This window comes from Cornus florida, unplaced genomic scaffold, assembly GCF_030987335.1.
Source record: "Cornus florida cultivar Cherokee Brave unplaced genomic scaffold, ASM3098733v1 CherokeeBrave_3.0.0_Hap2_Chr10, whole genome shotgun sequence".
Classification (NCBI taxonomy): domain Eukaryota; kingdom Viridiplantae; phylum Streptophyta; class Magnoliopsida; order Cornales; family Cornaceae; genus Cornus; species Cornus florida.
In genome coordinates, this window is record NW_026775580.1 from 68800103 (window position 1) to 68811708 (window position 11606).

Here is an 11606-nt window from a genome sequence, read left to right on the forward strand (position 1 = left end):
GAGACATTCTCATTGATTTGTTTATCTATTTTCCCCAATGGATATTCTCTCACAACAAAGAATACATCTCCTAAAAGAATGATTTGAAAAGAAATGATGGAAGATGCAATTTGTTCCCTTTCATCCACAGTCTTGAAAATAAAGTCCATCATGATCGGCCTTGCACTTGGCAAGGTAATGTCTTTCAAAGACTCGGTTGGATTATTAGGAAACTCAATCTCTTCATTCTTTTTGTCAACTTCCACATTGATCACTTTCTCCTCCTTCACTAAGGTCGCCTCAATGACTTCATGCTCAATATTACAATGAATGTCCTCATAAATTGGATTGGCCATTGGTGAACTTACAAGTTCTTCCTCTTTTTGATAAGAAAGAGTACTTGCGATTGGAGGAAGTGGTTCTTTTGAGCTTTTCCATGGCGGGAAGTCTAAGATGGCCATAGAGTCCATTAGAGAATTCACTTCATATATGGAGCTTTCAATGTCAAATGCATCCATATTGAAGTGAAAGAGGCATGCCTCAAGAGGATCTTCAGAAAGAATAGAATGAATGGAAGGAATAGCTTCTTTAACAATTTCATCCAAGACATTCACCATGAAACACTCGCCTTCATTGATAGGATGTTGGTTCATGTTGAACACATTAAGCTTAACCATCATATTGCCAAAAGATATGTCCATAATGCCGGACCTACAATTGATTGTCGCATTAGCAATGGCAAGAAATGGTCTTCCTAAGATTATTGGAATGTAAGTGGTAGGATTGGGAACCAGCTCAGTGTCAAGCACAACAAAATCAACCGGGAAATAGAATTTGTTAACTTTGATGAGGATGTCCTCAACAATTCCTCTTGGTTGTTTTATAGACCTATCGGCGAGTTGAATAACTATCGAAGTTAGCTTAAGGTTTCCCAAACCTAATTGAAGATACACGGAGTAAGAAATAACATTAACACTAGCCCCTAAGTCAAGAAGAGCCCTTTTGACCTCATGGTTCCCTATGGTACAAGAGATGGTTGGCGCGCCGGGGTCTTTGAACTTAGGTGGGGTGTTAAGCTTAATGATAGAGCTCACTTGCTCCGTGAGAAGCACTTTCTTTGGGTTTAGTCCCTTGTTCTTCCTCTTTTGAGTACACAAGTCCTTCAAGAACTTGGCATATGGTGGAATTTGTTGAATAACATCAAGAAGAGGAAGGTTGATTTTAACTTGTTTAAAAACTTCCATCATGTCATGGATTTTTCCTTCTTGCCTTGAAAATGGAGTCAAGTTTAAAGCTTGAGGAAATGGAGCTTTTGGCTCATAAGGCTTCTCTACATGGGATCAAGATGATGATGATGGAATTTGCTCCTTAATGTGACCATTTGTCCTTAGTGAAGTAGGAATGGAATTGGGAATGGTAAATGGGTTAACACTTGGTTGCACCGGAACACTAACTTCACTAGGTCTCTCAACTTTGTTATCAATTTTTCTCCCACTTCTCAAAGTGGAAATAGAGTATGCCTTTTGGTTAAGTTTGGGTTGAATAGGCCCTTTCCTTTTCATTGTTTGAACCATTTGCCCAATTTGGGCTTCAAGTTTTGTAATTGATTGAGAATGCGAATGAAACACTTGATTTTCCTTTCGAAGATCACCCAAAGCTTCTAAAACCTTATCCTCAAAAGTGGGATTTCTAGGAGGCTCTTGAGGTGGATGAGAAAAAGATTGATGATTTGAAGAATGAGAATTGGAGAAGTGATTCACATTTGGAAGAGGATAAGATGGAGAATGGTGTGCTTGAGACTTTGCATTTCGGAGGTGGGGCGGTACATACTTTTCTTGAGAATTTTTATGAAGAGGAGGAATGATACCTCCTCCTTGATTTCTCCAAGAGAAGTGAGGATCTCTGCATCCGGAATTGTAGGAGTTAGAATTTGGATTACTTCCCGGATGAATGAAAATAGCATTGACTTGTTCTTGATACTTACTCAGAAAAACTTGTCCAAGAGGACAATTGAAAGTATTGTGAGTATAACTAGAGCAAGTCATGCACATCATACTTTGAGAATGGAAAGAGTTGGATGATTGAATTGCTGGGTTTTGGCTTGAAAGAAATTTATCAAACCTTTGAATAAGATTTTTGACTTCGGCGGCAATTTCCATGGAACTCTCCACTTGAGAAAGACTGGAGGTTTTCTTCCTTCCTTCATTCAAATTTTGGCCAAATCGGGACAATGAAGAACGATGCATTGAAATTTCGCTCATGCGATCAAAAAGATGCCATACATCGTCTTCATTTTTATCCAAATAGGCTCCTCCACATGAAGCATCAACCATACCTTTTTTGGTATCGGATAAGCTTTCATAGAAGCAACAAACTAATTGCCACTTAGGAATGTTGTGATGTGGACACTTTTTTAGCAAATCGTTCAAACGCTCCCATGCTTCATGTAAAGGTTCTCCCTCATTTTGGGAGAATTCACGGATAAAAGTTCTCATAGCATCGGTTCTACTTGGGGGTAAAATTTTTTTAGGAATTCATATTGTAATTGAGCCCAAGATGTGACTGAATTTGTCCTCAAGTTATTGAACCAATATTTAGCCTTTTCCCGAAGAGTGAAAGGAAAAAGCTTCATTTTTAAGACTTCTTCCAGAAGGTCCGTGATTTTCACAGTTGAACAAACTTCTAAAAACTCATCCACATGTTTATGTGGTTCTTCATTGCTCACCCCATAGAAAATAGGGCACATTTGGATGGTTGCGGGCTTGATTTCATAATGGGTTGCCTGAAAGATTGGCAACCGGATGCATGTTTGTGTATTATATTCATTGGGAGTGTAGTGATCCCAAAGAGATAATTGAGAATTGGGGGGATACAGTACATGATCTTGAGGATGGATTGGTATTATTGGAGGTTGTTGCACTTGATTGGGTTGTGGAAACACATTAGGACGAGGAATTCCCAAGGGTGGATGCACACCTTGAGGTGGATACCCACTAAGAGGATGATACACACCTAGATTATCCATATCCCCTATATCCTAGAAATGGTTTCCCATTAAGTGTGGGATAGTCAAGAATGGGAAGAATTTTCCTAGAAACAACAAACCACAACAACAATCAACAGCAATTCACCACCTCCACATACGATATTCCCATACTCCCATGTTATATCAATGCACAAAATTAAATTGCCTCCACACGGGCAAATGCTATCTATCAAGAAAGTAATAGCCTCCTTTTGGGCTTATGCTTGGACAAGAATTTAAACAATGTGATAGCCTCGACAAGGGCTATCTCGCAAGCATGTAGAGAATTGAACAATTATAGTAAAAGAAATTCAAGGAAGCTCACGAAAGTCCATAGCAACAACGTCACAATGGTGCCAAGATCCAATGCTTGCTCTTCTTCTTTTCAAGTACCTAATTGAACAAGAGGGATTTGTAAGAAAATAGTAATTTAAAGAAAACAATCAACTTAAAACTAATGCCTAATTCAATTCCAACTAAACCGTCAATCCCTGGCAATGGCGCCAAAATTATGATGCGACCCGAGCGTGTGCACAAAATAATGCACAACACTTTAGGTTTAGAATTAATGTCAAGTGGGCATCATATTTTATAATTTATAAAACCGCTAGACACTTGAGAAAAGAACTGAAGGAGCAATTTCTTCCAGCAAATTCTGGCTGGGTGGCTCGGGAGTCATTGAGGAGACTCAAGCATACGGGTATAGTGCGTGAATATGTGAAAGAGTTCACATCTTTGATACTGGATATGAAAGATATGTCCAAGGGGGACAAATTGTTGAATTTCATGGCAGGCTTGCAATCATGGGGACAAATCGAGTTAAGGAGGAGCGGTGTGATCGACCTCTCTCATGCTATAGTTGCAGCAGATAGCCTGGTGGACTTGCAGATTGAAAAGTCTGACTCTACTATCGCCAGCAAACTGAAGAAGAAGGGCAAGTTCGGTGATAAGCCCAAGAGGTATGGTGTTGCTGAGGAAGAGAAAGACAAAGGGAAGCTAGAGGCGACGTTTATCCAGCAGAGGCCAAAGCTGGACAGTGGTTGCTTCATTTGCAAGGGTCCACATAAGGCGAGGGACTGTCCTAAGAAGTAGAAGGTGAATGCTATGGTTGTTGAAGAAGCCAATGGAAGAGATTTAGACTTGGATGAGGGTAATGTTCGGGTCAATCCTCTTGTCATGCAGTCATGATAGGTGCAGGTGGGCGCATGGCTTTAGGGGAAGGCTATACAGAGATGCTCACGGAGTTATTGCCAAGGTTGGTAGTGGTAAATTTCCTCTTTATTTGTTTTTCTGATTTGGGTTGCTGGTTATGAGGACAGAATCCAAAGGTGTTCAGAATTCATGTCATGAATCGATGCGGAGGTTGGGGTTTATGGCATTATTCAAGTGTAGCAGTGGAGTTGTTACAGTGTTAATTTTCAGCATTCGGGTTGGTCGGGGCCAACATACTAAGTTGCAGGCAGAGACTTGTGACACTTTGTGATTGCTTCAACGAGGACGTTGAAATTCTTAAGTGGGGGAGGTTTGTTACGGGGTTGGGACCTTGACAAGCCCCCTGACAGCCATGGGATGCTGTCAGCGTGCACTGGGGGTGCCCAGTGGCATTTTCGTAAATATGGCAAAAAAGTGAAGCTTGGAGTTTTGGCTCAGGATCTTTATAGGAGGTACCTTGAGTCCACAGAAGATGGTTGGCGCAGACAACACTCGATTTAGATATCGTGCACTCTGAGCCATTTATATGTGGGTGAAGATTAGTGGGCTTGGCACGGGCTAAGTTCACAAGGTTGGCTCAGATGTTACTTAAAGCATGGACCACACAAGCCATGGACGTGTGGCATAGTCAAGTTAGGGGCATGGGCACAAGGCAGTGGGCGTAGGCAAGGCTCAGCATGCAAGGTTGGCTCAAGGGACTCAGACATGGCTTATGGTTACAGAAGATGGCTTAGTGGGCTCAGGTGGTTGGGGAAAGTTACACTTCCCACTAAGTGGGCTTAGTTGGTTGGGGAAAATTACACTTCCCACTAAGTGGGCTTAGTTGGTTAGGGGGAAGTTACTAACACTTCCCACTAAGTGGGCTCAGTTAGTTGGGGGAAGTTACACTTCTCACTAAGTGGGCTCAGTTGGTTGGGGGAAGTTACTAGCACTTCCCACTCATGTGGGGAGTGGGGGTGTGCTGAATAACTTCCCATCCATGTGGCACAGATTTGAGAGGACAACATACGGGTCGTTGGAGGTGGTTTCTTCTACTATGCTGAGTGCAACTTCCTGTGGACACGTGGCATGAACAGAGCATGCCAACAAGCTAGTAATTAGGCTTGTCAACTACATATGTAGTGTTAGCACACTTAGTGGGTGCTAATATGACCCTAAGTGGATGGGGGTGTCATCCACCACTTTAGTGGGCAGTTGTGGGCGGTTTTGAGAGTTTGCATATATATTGCTAATATGGGTTCTGTTGTGAGAGCAAATTGAGAGTGAGACACAGTTGTGTTGTGAGAGACTCTTGTATGCTTCTGCAGGTTGAGGCCTTTCCTTGTACTGTTTTGTGAATAATAGTAAAAGGTTGAATGCCTTGTGCTTCTATAAATTCGTGGGTGTTATTGTCTTTACATTCTTGCAACTATACTTGTGTGTGAGAGTGTTTTACTTGCTGTGTGTTCTAGGCAGCAAGCGTGAGTTGGCTGAGCTAAGTTAGAAATTCAGAGAAAAGTGTTTCATATTTCTGGCTTAGTACCATCACAGGCCACTAGATTCGTGTTCAGAATTTACCCCTGTGACATAAGGCATGGTGAGAAGTGTAAGGCCAGTTTTAACGATATGGCAATGTTTGCGTTTGGTAGAGCCAACATGTTCGGGGGTGTAGGGTGGTAAGGTGAGATATTGGATACCATGTTTGGCGAGAATGTGAGAAATGGCTTGATACTCTCCACCACCATCCGTGTATACCGTTTTAATTTTAGTCTGAAATAAATTTTTAACAAGATTTTTAAATTTTTCAAAGACACTGAAAACTTTAGACTTTAATTTAGGAGGGTATAACCAAGTATATTTAGTGAAAAAAAATCAACGAAAATGACAAAATATCTGAAATTGCCAAAAGCGGTGATATGGGAAGGACCCCAAATATCATAATAAAGTAATTGAAATGGTTTATCACAAATAATTAAGGAATTCTTAAATGACAACTTGTGACTTTTGTTACATAGGCAAGAATCACAAACATTATTGGAATTGGAAAAATCAGAAACAAGAATTTTATTTCTAACAAGAAGTTTTTTTTGGATAGGTATGGACAGGTGGCCAAGTCATTGATGCCAAAGCCAAGAAATGAGAGCAACGGAAGTCGATGGATGCAGGAGAGATGATGGGATAGGCGAGGTTGAAGATGACCACTCGTACAAGTTGTAGTTACTCCAGCCTCTGGTGAAGGATGCCCCGTACTCGAATCCTTCATAAGAAAATAGTTACAAATTTTTTTTTATGGAGGTGTTATTTTGTCTGTAAAATTGGAAAACCGAAATAAGATTTTTCTTTAACAAGGGTGCACACAAAATAATGTCTAAAGTAAATGAGGTAGTAGGTAAATCAATAGTGGAGGACCAACATAAGAGATAGAGATTCCATTCCTAACTATAACGTCTTCATTCCCAACGTAGTCAGAGTGCATGGACATATTCTAAAGGTCAGAAGTCATATAATGTGTGGCTCCCGAATCAAGCACCCAATTGTTGTTAGTGTGGCTTGTGTCACTATCATCATAATTAGCTTGTGGCCGAGTAAATTGAGATGAGGGTTGGCTGCGAGAACAAGTTTTGGCACTGTGAACCGACTTGTCACATAACTGACAAACGACTCGAGGTTGTGCAGACACCCCATTTTGCCCCTACCCATTTGTAGGGGTATTCCGATAAAACTAGTGTAATACCCCTAATTTTAGAAAGATAGTCTCAGTATTTATTTCATGGTTTTATTGCATTTTTAAATTCATTATTTAATGATTTGATTATATGTTTAATTGTTTAATTTAATTATTTGTTTTCTATTTACATTGTATGCTTATGTGAAAATTGAAATAATTGGTTGATTTAAGTAAATGAATAAGTTGGCTAATTAAATTATGTGATTAAATGTTTATTTTATTTTAAGGAGTTCGGCTTGAATGGTATGGATTACTCAGATAGGAGATTAATGGGTACAGTTAATACCCATGAATGGTTATACATATATATATGGGTATATATGTATATAGGGTTAGTTTAACTATTAATTATTATTAATGAGTAAATTAGTATCATTATTCATTATATATGTATAATATAGTTTAGGGTTTTATATATTTTTATGAAATCACATGGTGGAATAGCCGACATAGTTATATATATTTTTTATTTTCTGTTCCTTCTCTAAGTATAATTAGAATTAGGTTTTTAAGCCTATATATATGTCGTTATATGTTTGCCAAGGGTTAAAAACCCTATTCACGTACACGCAAAGGCGGAGTGATATACAGAGATGTTTGAGAGAAAACTGAGAGAACAAGTTAGGATTTTGGCCATAGATTAAAGGTTAGACCAAGGAGGAAGGAAGAAGACTGCTTGTGGGTTGAACCAGGAGTAGTAGAGGAGTTGAGAATAGTCAAGGAATTGCCGGAAATCTAGGAAGACAACGTTGAGATTTTAATCCGAAATCTCAAAGGCTAGTTTTATATCTTACTTTTTCCCTTAGACTTGTGTTCTGTACATGCCTAGATAATCTCCAGGATTTAATCAGACATTAAAATCGATCTTGTATACATATTAATTTAGAGTTTTAATTGTATAATGTGTTGTAAATTGAAATTGATTTATCTTATCAATTATTGCATCTTTTGTATTTTTAATTATTGTTAATGATGCATATTGAGTTTTATAAGTTTTTGGAATAAATTCAGGACATAGATTGAACTCCTATGAACCTTAACAAAGAGTTACAAAGGTGTGTTAACATCGTTGGAAGTGAAGAAGATGAAAGGGTTCAGGTTACGGCTCTCTAGGATAGAGAGAGCTGGCTCTCCGGCTCTCTCCATGAGGGAGAGCCGGTTCCACAAGGAGTTCCATGGGGGAGAGCCGGCTCCACAAAGGGAGGTGAGCCGGCCGACTCTCTATGGGGGAGAGTCGGCTCCACAAAGGCAGGAGCCGGCTCCCCTGCTGGCAGTGCACCTACGGGTGTAATTTTGAGATTTTTGGGACGTTAGGGGCTAAAATAAAATTCTGGACTTTAATGGGGGTTTTAAAATGATCTAAATTAACATGGTAAAATCCCAGGATTGTTAGTCTATACTATTATGCTAGAATATTGGACATCATGAAATTTAAATACTTATTTGCATGCTGTCAATGGAAGTGGAAGATTTAATTGCTTGTGGTTGTTCTAGCAAGTTAAATGGATTAGTATGATTATACCCTTGTATAATTCAATATAATGTACTCAGTTAGTTATCTGATTTACATTATATCATTCTCTGGATTATAATTGATGAACTACTTATTTCTGTTTTATCAATTATTGGATTGTTTTATGGATTATATGCACCGGTATTGGAAGGTGGTATATTAGGGATGAATTAGTTCAAAACACTAAGTCCTACCTATTCTGGAATAAGGGAATAGATTAACTGTAAAAGTTAAGTCCTACTTATATTTATTTCAGGTCAACGAATAGTTGAATGACATTACTTTGGTTTTGGATGGATTTATATATATATATGATTATGGTACCACGATATGAGCTTGAGTCTTAGAATCAATGGTTAGGGAGCGTATATGCAGTGGGATGTATAGCTGGCTATGATGGTTAGTGGTGTATCCTATTAAGTCTAGGTACTCATGCCCAGGTGCGTTTTGTATGTTGCCCACTAGTCAGGTTGAGACCACCTTATAGTCCAGTGAGAGTCCCTTAGTGTGTATATATATATATTTATGGACTAGATAGCTATTGTTGAGTTGTTTAGGATGTATCTGCGTATCGGGTCTCTGTTTGGATTGTAATAGAGTGGAACTTGCTCGTGGCCCTGACCTAATATTATTTTTCAGGTGTTCAACAATTACAGTCTTAGAGCTTAATCGTGTTGATCAGGGACAGTCATTCATTCCTCCGACTACGTAGAATTTCCCTTCATGTTTTAGCTTTGGATTTTATTTCAGTTATTTACTTTTCCAGTTTGGATATTATTAGAGGTCCACTAGATGGATTCTCAAGTTGTAATAATATTGGAGGTTTTGGTAATATTGGATTATTTAATTAGTATTTCAAGCATTATTATTTAGATACTTTTTAGCTTAATTATTTATTCTTTATTTTTTTGTACTCATGCTTGTTTATATACTTAATTATTTAGTATCTCTCGGATTTGTGCTCGGACTTGATCACTCGTGGCTCTAGAATCGAGGGGTATCACAGTTGGTATCAGAAACAGGTTCAAGTGTCTCTAGGATTCTTTCGTGTAAGACTTCTACGTAGCATATTATCTTGTTTAGAGCTTAAGTTTAGGATTAGTTGTATTCCTTTACGGTTTGGTTTAAATCGTACCGATGTTTATCTTTCTGTGTTAACAGAATGATTAACGCTAGAAAAGGACATAAGATGCAAGGACACAGGCAGCAAATGAGAGTGGCACATAGGTAGTAATATCTCCTACTGCGTCAACAAATGGAGGAAGAGCAGCAATTGCCTAGGTTTCAGGACAATGGTGGTCAGGTGCATGTAGAACATGAGGCAGTTCAGCAGACTCAGGATCAAGGCAGAGATCCAGAGTATCCTCCTCATCTCAATGACCTCATTGCTCGAGCTATAGAAGCAGGTGTAATAGCTGCACTTCGGAATCAGCTGCAGGTATAACAAGTACCTATACCAGCACCAGTGGTTCAGACTGATCCTTAGGAAAAGGTTGAGAGTTCTTTCACAAAGGGGAGCCCACCTGAGTTCTCAGGCTCCACCGATGCAAAAGTAGCTCACCAGTGGAAGAGGACATCGAACGGAATTTTCGTATGGTTCAGTGCATAGAGGTTCAGAAACAGATGCTTGCTACCTTCAAGCTTGTCGGGGATGCACTACAGTGGTGGGAGTTAGTTACCACTGCAGAGGAGAGGACTTTATTGACCTATAATCAGTTCAATGCTCGCTTCAATGAGAAGTATTTTCCATATGCAGTCAGGACAGCTATGAAGACAGAGTTCCTTAATCTAGATCAGGGGAACATAACAGTGGCAGAGTATAAGCAGCAGTTCACGCACTTATCTCTTTTTACTCTAGAGGAGGTGGATACATAGGAGAAGAGACGTAATAGTTTTGTTGAGGGACTTATGTGGTTTATTAAGTGAACTATTACAGGTAGTCCAGCCTACACTACTTATGCACAGGTGGTAGACGCCGCTCTACAACAATATCAGTTGACTGTGAACTTCAGATAGGCTAGGGTTGAGAAGCGGGGTGACAAAGACTCTACTAATTAGTTAGCTAAGAAAGGGAATGGCAATGGTCACCGACATAATGATAAGGGCAAATTCCACGGACAGCAGTCTTGGAAGAAGCATAAAGGTGGTTCAGATGCTCACAGGAATTGGGCACCTATTCAGAGACAGTAGGATGGGGGACTGCGATACCCCTCGGATTCGAGACACGGTTTGATCAAGCCCGAGCCCGAGGGAATATCAAATAATTAATATTTAAAATGAACACGGAATACAAAATGAAATAAGAAATAAATAAAAGCTAAATAAATTCTTAAAAAAAAAAAATCCTTTAATCATTAAATACTTAAAATCTGAAACCTCCAACAGTTTAACAACTCAAGAATCCATCCATTTACCAAAATCCAATTTGAAAAACAAATAGCTAAAAGACATCCAAAGTTAAACCATGGAGAGACGTCCTACGTCGTTGGAAGAGTGAGTAGTAATCTTTGCTCAGCACGATCAGGTCTAAGTCTGGAACTGGCGAATACCTGAAAAATAGAAGTGGGTCAGGCCCACAAACATGTTCTATCCTACTACAATCCAAGTAGAAACTCGATACATATATACATTCTAACCAACTCAAAAATAGCTATATAATCCGTGTATATATATATATATATATATATATATATATATATATATATATCCACACTATAGGACTCTCACTGGACTATGATGAAGGTCTCAACCTGAGTAGACGGTAACATGCAAAACGCACCTGAGTGGGCATGACTACCTAAACCTAATAGGGTATACCTCAACCAACATAGCCAGCTACACATCCTACTGCATATACGCTCCCAAACCGTTGACTCTGAGACTCAAGCTCATATCGTGGTACCATAAAAATATATTTAAAGTCCTATCCTATCTATCCATAAGAAATCCAGTTAGTCATTCAACTTGTGCAGTTTCTTTAACTTAACATAGATAACAAGCAATCCAGTTAGTCATTCAGCTTATGCAGCTTCTTTGACTTAGTATATGTAACGACCCTAAACTGATACCATTTAAAAAAAATTTGACATGACCCCCCCTAAAAATGGGCCTACCACAACCTGTTTAAATACATTTTTAACCTGTCCCAGCACAATAAACATAAAATATAT

At 39.1% G+C, this 11606-nt stretch overlaps 1 non-coding gene across 1 annotated transcript; it reads left to right on the plus strand.

The window, feature by feature from the left end:
• The first annotated feature begins 2370 nt into the window (after window positions 1-2370).
• On the plus strand, window positions 2371-2479 carry LOC132280290 (small nucleolar RNA R71). Its single transcript, XR_009471539.1, has one exon. It is a non-coding gene; the product is annotated as a small nucleolar RNA R71 (small nucleolar RNA).
• Window positions 2480-11606: the final 9127 nt, after the last annotated feature.